This window comes from Pollicipes pollicipes, unplaced genomic scaffold (assembly GCF_011947565.3).
Source record: "Pollicipes pollicipes isolate AB1234 unplaced genomic scaffold, Ppol_2.1 Scaffold_5909;HRSCAF=7009_pilon_pilon_pilon, whole genome shotgun sequence".
Classification (NCBI taxonomy): Eukaryota; Metazoa; Arthropoda; class Thecostraca; order Pollicipedomorpha; family Pollicipedidae; genus Pollicipes; species Pollicipes pollicipes.
This window is the reverse complement of record NW_023596778.1, coordinates 41,734-49,962: the sequence shown is the minus strand read 5'-3', so window position 1 is coordinate 49,962 and position 8,229 is coordinate 41,734. Positions and strand designations below refer to the sequence as shown.

Here is an 8,229-nt window from a genome sequence, read left to right as displayed (position 1 = left end):
AGCATAAATGTCACAACATCTAAAATGCAAACTTGAATAAAGTGTATCTCAACATTTGAACAATAGTTTTAAAAGCTCTTTGTTAAGTATGTTATAGATGCTCTCACCGACTAATAGGAGAGCATGCACAATTTCAACCAAATGTCAAGTTAAATAAAAAAGTGTAGCAGTCATGCTGCTGCTTTCATGCAGCGATTTCATATATTCCAATTTAGATGATGGTTCTCTGTGTTTTGCAACAGGTGGTCTGGATACATTGTTTTAAATAATTTATGACAATGGCACACAGAAATAAGAAAGTTAAGCATTTTTGTTTTGTTTTTACTGCACCTGCATTTTACAGGCTTGGTTTTCAGACGTGATTCGTAACATCAAGTAAAAAAGGATATCACCTTCAAGATGAGTGTGACTTTGAAAAAGAAGGTTAGTGCCTAAAGTTCTTGCATGTGTACACCTTATCTATTATGCTCTTTTGTTACATACTCTCAGTATGTCAGATATGTCATGCATCATGCAACCACAACATGTGTAATGCTTCTGCCTCACATTAAGAAATGCAAAATGCTTTGCTGCAAGTTGACCCATTTGGTGCTGTCAGTAAGGCTGTGGGATTGCCCAACTGTATTTGTGTGGAACCAGCTAGTGGGGTAGCCAGGAAATGCAAGCCATAGTTGAAATCAACTTTGATATGATTAGGGTGAACACAAGAATTACAAGACCATGGCCAAAGTGCACAAAAAGTCATGTTTGAAAATCTACCACCAAACTACAATCCAGTGATGGCAGGTTTATGACCTAAAACAGTGCCTTTTCAGATTGTTCTACAGTTCAGCATGTAGTTATGACCACTGATCTATCTTGCTAAGATAGCTTTACACCACAGCTTCTAGGCATGCACAGCACATTTAAGGGAAACAATCCTGACGATCAATATTATCGTCATATAAACTCTGTGTTAGATTTTACAGCATACCATCTTCCTGTCTGTGCAGAGGTACTTGAGGTTTGAATGCAAGTTAGAAACAAGCAGCATGACTTGCCTCATGTCCAGATCACATTTCCAACCTTTCTTGTAAGCCAGGTATTGATGAGACCGTCACAGTTCTCATTTAAGAAGAAATTCAGCCTGAACAGCACCACACAAGGGCTTTTGTTGGATTTCTTCTATTCCATTGTAACAGACAGACATTATTTTCTTTAAAGTGTTATCAGTATGTACATGTGTGTCTGGTTTCTTGATCACAGGTTCTGCTGATGGGGAAGAGTGGCTCAGGAAAAACCAGCATGCGCTCCATCATCTTTGCCAACTACATTGCTCGCGATACACGACGGCTGGGTGCAACCAGTGAGTAATATTTGCAAAACACACTTGTGCATGCTCAACATGCAGCTCCATCTTGATTCTCCCAGTGTGTGACTGTGACCGAAGCTGCTGTTGGCTGATCCATTCCTGAATATCAGCAGGCCATGATAATTAACTGAGCCAACTTGACACTAAGATGTTCGAGATGCGCCACCTGTTGCGCCGAAGTCGGAGTGAGTGACCTGTTGTGCCATGAGTTGGAGCAGGTGGCCTTATATTCCATGAGTCGAAGCAAGTGACCTGTTGTGTCATGAGTCACAGTAGGTGACCTGGTGTGCCATGAGTCTCAGAGCATATGAGCTGTTGTGCCACAAGTTGGAGTGAGTGGCCTGTCGTACCATGAGTGGGGGTGAGTGTACTGTTATGCTGTGAGTTGGAGTAGATGACCTGTTGTGCCATGAGTTGGAGCAGACAACCTGCTGCACCAGGGTCAGGTGAGGGACCTGTTGTGCCATGAGTCAAAGTGGGTGACCTGTTGTGCCATCAGTCAGAGGGAGTGACCTGTTGTGCCAGACTCAGAGCGAGTGACCTGTTGTGCCACGATTTGGAGCAAGTGACCTGTCGTGCCGGAGTCAGAGCGAGTGGCCTGTTGTGCCAAAGTCAGAGCGAGTGACCTGTTGTGCCAGAGTCGGAGCGAGCGACCTGTTGTGCCATGAGTTGGAGCGGGTGGCCTGATGTTTCATGAGTTGGATTGGGCGACCTGTTGTGCCATGCGTCGGAGCGAGTGACTCTGTGACCGGCGAGGCTCGTGTGACGCGGCGCCGGCCGGATCCGGTCCGCAGTTGACGTCGAGCACTGCCACGTCCGCTTCCTGGGCAACCTGATGCTGAATCTGTGGGACTGCGGAGGCCAGGAGGCATTCATGGAGAACTACTTCGCCAGCCAGCGCGACAGCATATTTCGTAACGTGGAGGTGCTGATCTACGTGTTCGACATCGAGTCTCGCGAGCTGGACAAGGACCTCCACTACTACCAGTCGTGTCTGGAGGCGTTGCTGGAGAACTCGCGCGACGCCAAGGTGTTCTGTCTGATCCACAAGATGGACCTGCTGCGGGAGGACTCCCGTGAGGAGGTGGGTCCCCCTGAAGGCCGTCGGGGGCTATGCGTCGCCGGTCCGAAGACCTCGCGACACATCGGACAGCCTTAAAGTCAGGCAGCTTGCGCTCAAAACGTGTCTTACAAAGTGTATTGTGGAACCTGGTTTTACCATGAGGCGGCGAACGCCAAAACCGAGGCTTACAAGATGGGTCAAGGAACATGGTTAGCGGTGTGTAAGCAGCGTTGTACTGCTGTGTCCATGCAAAAAGAGACAGCGGATTTTACCATTCGGGACAGGCGTCTTGCTTATAATGATTTTGAGATGCGCGTGGGGGGGGGGGGGGAGGGGGATCGCCTGGAACATTTCGGGATCATTTCTTATGTGTAGCGCCCGTGCTGATCTGTTCAGCATGTTCTCAGGATGGTCATGGAAATTAGAGAAAGTGTGTTTGATTCTGGTTGACAGGTCTTTCGCGAGCGCGAAGAGGAAGCTGCGTGTCAGGAGTAAGCCGCTCGACATCACGTGCTTCAAGACCTCCATCTGGGACGAGACCCTGTACAAGGTGAGCCCCATCTCCGGATTCTGGACGTCAGGGTGTTGCCGCCGTACTCGCTTGTCAGCTGTGGAGGGGCTGGCCGGTATTTAAGACGTTGTCGTTGACGTTAAGACTTTGTTGACGTGCCTATTGGTGTCGGAGCTTGGTTTGGTGGATGACAGGCGGGTTGCCCTGAAGCTGACGGCGGCCGCCTTGGCGTGACACGGCCGCCCTGGTGCGGATGATGTGGAGGGCCTCTGTTGGCAGGCCTGGTCCAGCATCGTGTACCGGCTCATCCCGAACGTGGGCATGCTGGAGTCGTGTCTCAAACAGTTCGCCGACATCATCGGTGGGTCAGCAGAGCTGTCCTGCTTCCAGCGCTTCCCACTGTTATAATGGTGGTCAGGTGCAGGAATGGAACTCGGCAGGCTTGTCTTACGAGCCTCTTCCGGGACTATGGCAGTTCCTCCACGCCACATAACAGCGCGGTGATCGACGTGCCACAGACAAGCGCAAGGATTTTGCTGTCACCTTAGACATTCATGCAATGCTATCTGACGCGCCAGCTTTTCTTTGCGTGACCATCAAGGGATGTGCGGAGTGCTGGCGCCTAACAACATTTCCCATTGACTTTGCCAGGCATGCACTTGACATGCCTGGCGAACACTTGGCGTGCTCTTAGCATGCCGGGCAGACACTTGGCATGCACCTTGCATGCCTGTGTAGTCTCGCCATCGGCCTGGCTGGGCCGCACGTGGAGCGGCCGGCGGCGCAGCAGGTGGTCCCGAGCGGTGCTCTGAGTGGCGCGCGCTGCCCTGCCCCAGACGCTGACGAGGTGCTGCTGTTCGAGCGCGCCACGTTCCTGGTGATCAGCTGCTGCGAGCGCAAGGACCACAAGGACCCTCACCGGCTCGAGAAGGTCTCCAACATCATCAAACAGTTCAAGCTCAGCTGCAGGTCAGTGCGGATGGTGCGGTGCTGAGGAGCTCTAGGTCGGTACGGGTGGCGTGGTGCTGAGCAGGTGCAGGTCGGAGCGGATGGCGCGGTGCTGAGTAGCGGCAGGGCGGGTGGCATGGTGCTTAGTAGCTCCAGGTCGGTGTGGGCAGCGCGGTGCTGTGTAGCTCCAGGTCGGTGCGGGTGGCGCGGTGCTGAGTAGCTCCAAGTCGATGTAGGTAGTGCGGTGCTGATTATCTGCGAGTCGGTGTAGGTGTTGCGGTGCTGAGTAACCGCAGGTCGGTGCGGATGACGCGGTGCTGAGTAGCCGCAGGTCGGTGTGGATGGCGCGGTGCTGAGTAGCTCCAGGTCGGTGTGGGTGACGCGGCGCTAAGTAACCGCGGGTCGGTACTGGTGGTGCGGTGCTGGGTATCTGCGGGTCGATGTGGGTGGCGTGGCTCTGAGTAGCTCCAGGTCGGTGTGGATGGCGCGGTGATGAGTAGCTCCAGGTCGGTACTGGTGGCGCGGTGCTGAGTAGCTCCAGGTCGGTGTGGGTGGTGCGGTGCTGAGTATCTGCGGGTCGGTGTGGGTGGTGCGGTGCTGAGTATCTGCGGGTCGGTGCGGGTGGTGCGGTGCTGAGTCCACGTGCCTTCCCTGGACGCCCGCGCAAAGTCTAGTCGCATGGGGCCGGGAGATGTTCAGCCTCTGAGAGGAAGCGAGCGCAAGCAGTGCTTGGTGGAATAGGCGTGTTCCGCGTTGACCGATATCACGTCTGTACTGCGAACCGACGCGCCCTTTGTGCTCCTGCAGCAAGCTGGCGGCGCAGTGTCAAAGTATGGAGGTGCGGAACTCTAACTTCTCGGCATTTATCGAGACGTTCACCGCCAACACATACTGCATGGTGATCCTGTCGGACACCTCTATCCGTGAGTACGCCCCCGAGAGGAGGTGGACAGAGAGGAGCACAGACTGCTCTTTCCGTGGCCCCCGAGAGGAGGTGGACAGAGAGGAGCACAGACTGCTCTTTCCGTGGCCCCCGAGGGGAGGTGGACAGAGAGCGGTGCAGACCGCTCTATCCGCGAGTATGTCCCCGAGGGAAGGTGGACTGAGAGCAGCACGGACCGCATAGCCAGCGGCCGCAGAGAACCGCACGCAACACTGGGGGTGGGATGGCGTCTGGTGGGGGTCGCTCCGGGAGGACAATCGCGAAAGGAAATATGAAGATGCAACCACTATCTCGTGTGATTCATCCCGTATAGCAGCTAGCGTGGTCAACGTGGTCCTCTTGGAAGCTAACGGCAACGATGCTGGCACAAGTTTTTGCACCGCAGAATTCGTTCTGGTCTGTACGCAGTGGAAACAAGGAGTGACCTGCGTATCCGTCTCATGCTGTGAGCATGGGATGAACCTAGGTTGACTTGCTCACCGCTCACAAGCTGTGCCAGGTTTCAACGCGCTGTGTCTATCCCGTGATGCGATGTAGCTGGACGCACGCCGACCGCTGTCGCTGACGGGGCGTTTACCTTATCCAACAGCCTCGGCGTCGACCATCATGAACCTGCGGAACGCGCGCCGCCAGTTCGAGCGGCTAGAGCTGATGGATCGGCGGTAGGCGGCGGGACGTCTGCGTCGGGGCGCCCGGGGCCGCCGGCGACTCAGGCAGTGCCACTCGTGGTCGGTGGCATTGACGGAGCAGCCCACTACGGACGGCAGACCTGGCGGTGGTCTGAGCCGGGCCCGGGGAGGAACGAGTGCTCAGATGAACCCAGCGGACGCCCGCGGAGTTGACGTGCTTTGCGCGGCTGTGGCCTCCAGATAACCCCTCCAAAAGTCAGAGTCGCGTCAGCGAGGACTGGCCCGGCTGACCGTGGCGGTGGCCTCCAGATAGCTCCTCCAAAAGCCAGAGTCGCGTGAGCGAAGACTGGTCCGGTTGACTTCGGCTGACTCCAGTCAGCCAGACTGAAGACTAGACCGCCAGACCAGTCAGCAGCCGGAGGCGACGACGACGCGGACCTCGTGTGGGAGCAGTAGCCACGCGTGTGCGGACCCGCGGACCGGCGCTGGAGGGGCCTCGGGACAGGACAGCGCACGTACGCCTGGTGTGTAGTCGGGCGCCGGTCCGCTACACACGCGCGCCCTATATGCAGATGCTTACTCTCCGTCGGAGGCTCTGCAGAGAAGTGGACGAAGAAGGGAGGGAGTCTGCGTCGCGAAGATAGGGGAACGGATATGAGACACGCGAACTGTATGGCGCGGGGGCAGGCGCTGTGCGCGCGTCTCAGATGCCCCGCCGGGATCCATCGTACTCGTCGTGCCGGGAGAGCTGTATCGTGTATGGGCTTGATCCTCGCTGGTTTTGTATCAAGTGGTATGCTCGCTCACGAGCCCGTAATGTTTCGTAGCTCGAAGTAGGGCGTCACTTACTCCATGTGCGTTACAGTCTATTGTCTGAGAGGGTGGAGTCCCACACGGCTTTGTGCCGATGATGGTTACTGGGGATTCATTGATATTCGCTTCCGTCGTTGCGGGTGGTCCGAGGCGAGGCATTTGCCGGTAGACATGCACGCCAATGTATTGCCTCGACCACGCCACCGATGTGCAATTTGTGGTCGGGAGACGGCCAGTTTAGGCATTGGCGGACTGTACTTCGTGACAGATAGCTTTTGGGAAGTTGTTTCGCCAGTGATTTCTGTCGCTTCACCTTCTGCAATTTGACTATGACACCGTACGGCGTTGCGCTCGATGCCCGTCATGCGTCAACAAAAAGTATTACCTTGTGTAGCCCAATACGCAGTGTTTCCGGTTTCTTCGCCATGTGGGTGGGAAAGATCGCAACGCACGCTGCCTGGGGGAGGCGGGCGTCTTTTCCAGAGACGGGGACTGGCGTAATATGTTTAGAAGTGCAAATCGCCGAAGTCGCTCACCTTGGCGGGCAGGGAGCGTCACGCCTGGACACCTCAGGGAGCGTGACTCAAGACCCGGGGCGCTGGGCTGGCCACAGAGCTGTGGCGCGCCGGCAAATATCTACAGCCGGCGAGGAACGTACCGGGCAATAGCCAAATATACATATGCCTTACAAGTACAGATGAGCCGCCGTGTGTATACGCAGACAAGTAGCATGTGCTAAACGGAGTAGCGGCTGGGATATACAAACATGAATCCGTGTATGGAAGACCGGGGTTGTCTACATCTATGCCTGACCGTTTGCGTGGCGCCACGCTATGCCATGAAGCTTTACCCGGACCAAGTCCCCTTCACTGATGCTTGTACCAGTTATGGAATGCAAACAGACGCACTCTTCGCTCGCGACTACATTCATTTTTCCCGAGCCACATCATTCTGGAGGCCACGTCGCGGGCCGGCCGCCTGCGTTAGCAATGCACCTTGAAGGGCGATTTCAACAAGTCATATCGGCAAATGTCCTTTTTACATTGCTAACTGACAGTGCCGTACAGTGACATCGTGCGCGCATTGTCACACCCTGAGCACCCGTGTGAACGCGTTCTGAATTGTAGGCGGTATCTACACATTGACGCTGCGGCCGGTCCACCAACATTCATTTATACGCTGCAGCAGGGTCGGCCGAATACGATTCAAACCAGAGAAACCAGTGTTTCGTACTGGGAGCTGATATCCCTATGCTAGAGGTAACAAATGCTCGCAGCCGCACTCTCCGCGCGTTATCAGTTTTCTCCCAAGCCGCCCTGTTCTGGCCGCCACGCTGCGGGCAGGCTGACCGCAGTGGGCAGTGCGCCGACCAGGGCTGATTTGAACAAGGAAGGCCAGTCGGCTAATGAGCAATTTACATTGCCGACAAAAAGCTTTTCCAGAGCGACATCGTGCGTGCATGACTGCCCCGGTGCACACACAAAATAAATTTGCTCTGGGAATTATATCTGAGAAAATCACCGCTGCAGCCCACCTGCCAGCACCGAGCGATGTGCTTCCAGAGACCTGGCCGTGCTGCAGGGCAGTCCTGACCTGCCTCTGGATCGGACCTGCTGCACCATCTGACCCTGTCTGACCCGATGACTGGCACGCCGGATCGCCGGGTGTTGCCGGATCACAGCGTGGCCACATTCCGTGTAAGCCATTTTCTGTGCCTGGTATAAACGGTCTGGGCTGCATAGTTCACTGCCAGCATCAGTCATACGGACAGCAGTGCAACCACACAGACCGACCGAGATGTGGTCCCGACGCCCGGCTGCGCGCTTGTAGTGTCTCATACATCTCGAACGCAGTCATTTACGGCTGTGTCTGAGCGGTCAGTGGATCAGATCGGACGTATCTTCCCCGGCCGTCATTGGTGTTCGGTGGGCTCCACTCTGCGCACTCGCCACCGTTCCAGTCAAACACCAG

At 55.3% G+C, this 8,229-nt stretch overlaps 1 pseudogene; it reads left to right on the top strand.

Moving 5' to 3' along the window:
• The first annotated feature begins 325 nt into the window (after positions 1-325).
• On the top strand, positions 326-6,957 carry LOC119104135 (ras-related GTP-binding protein A-like; annotated as a pseudogene).
• Positions 6,958-8,229: the final 1,272 nt, after the last annotated feature.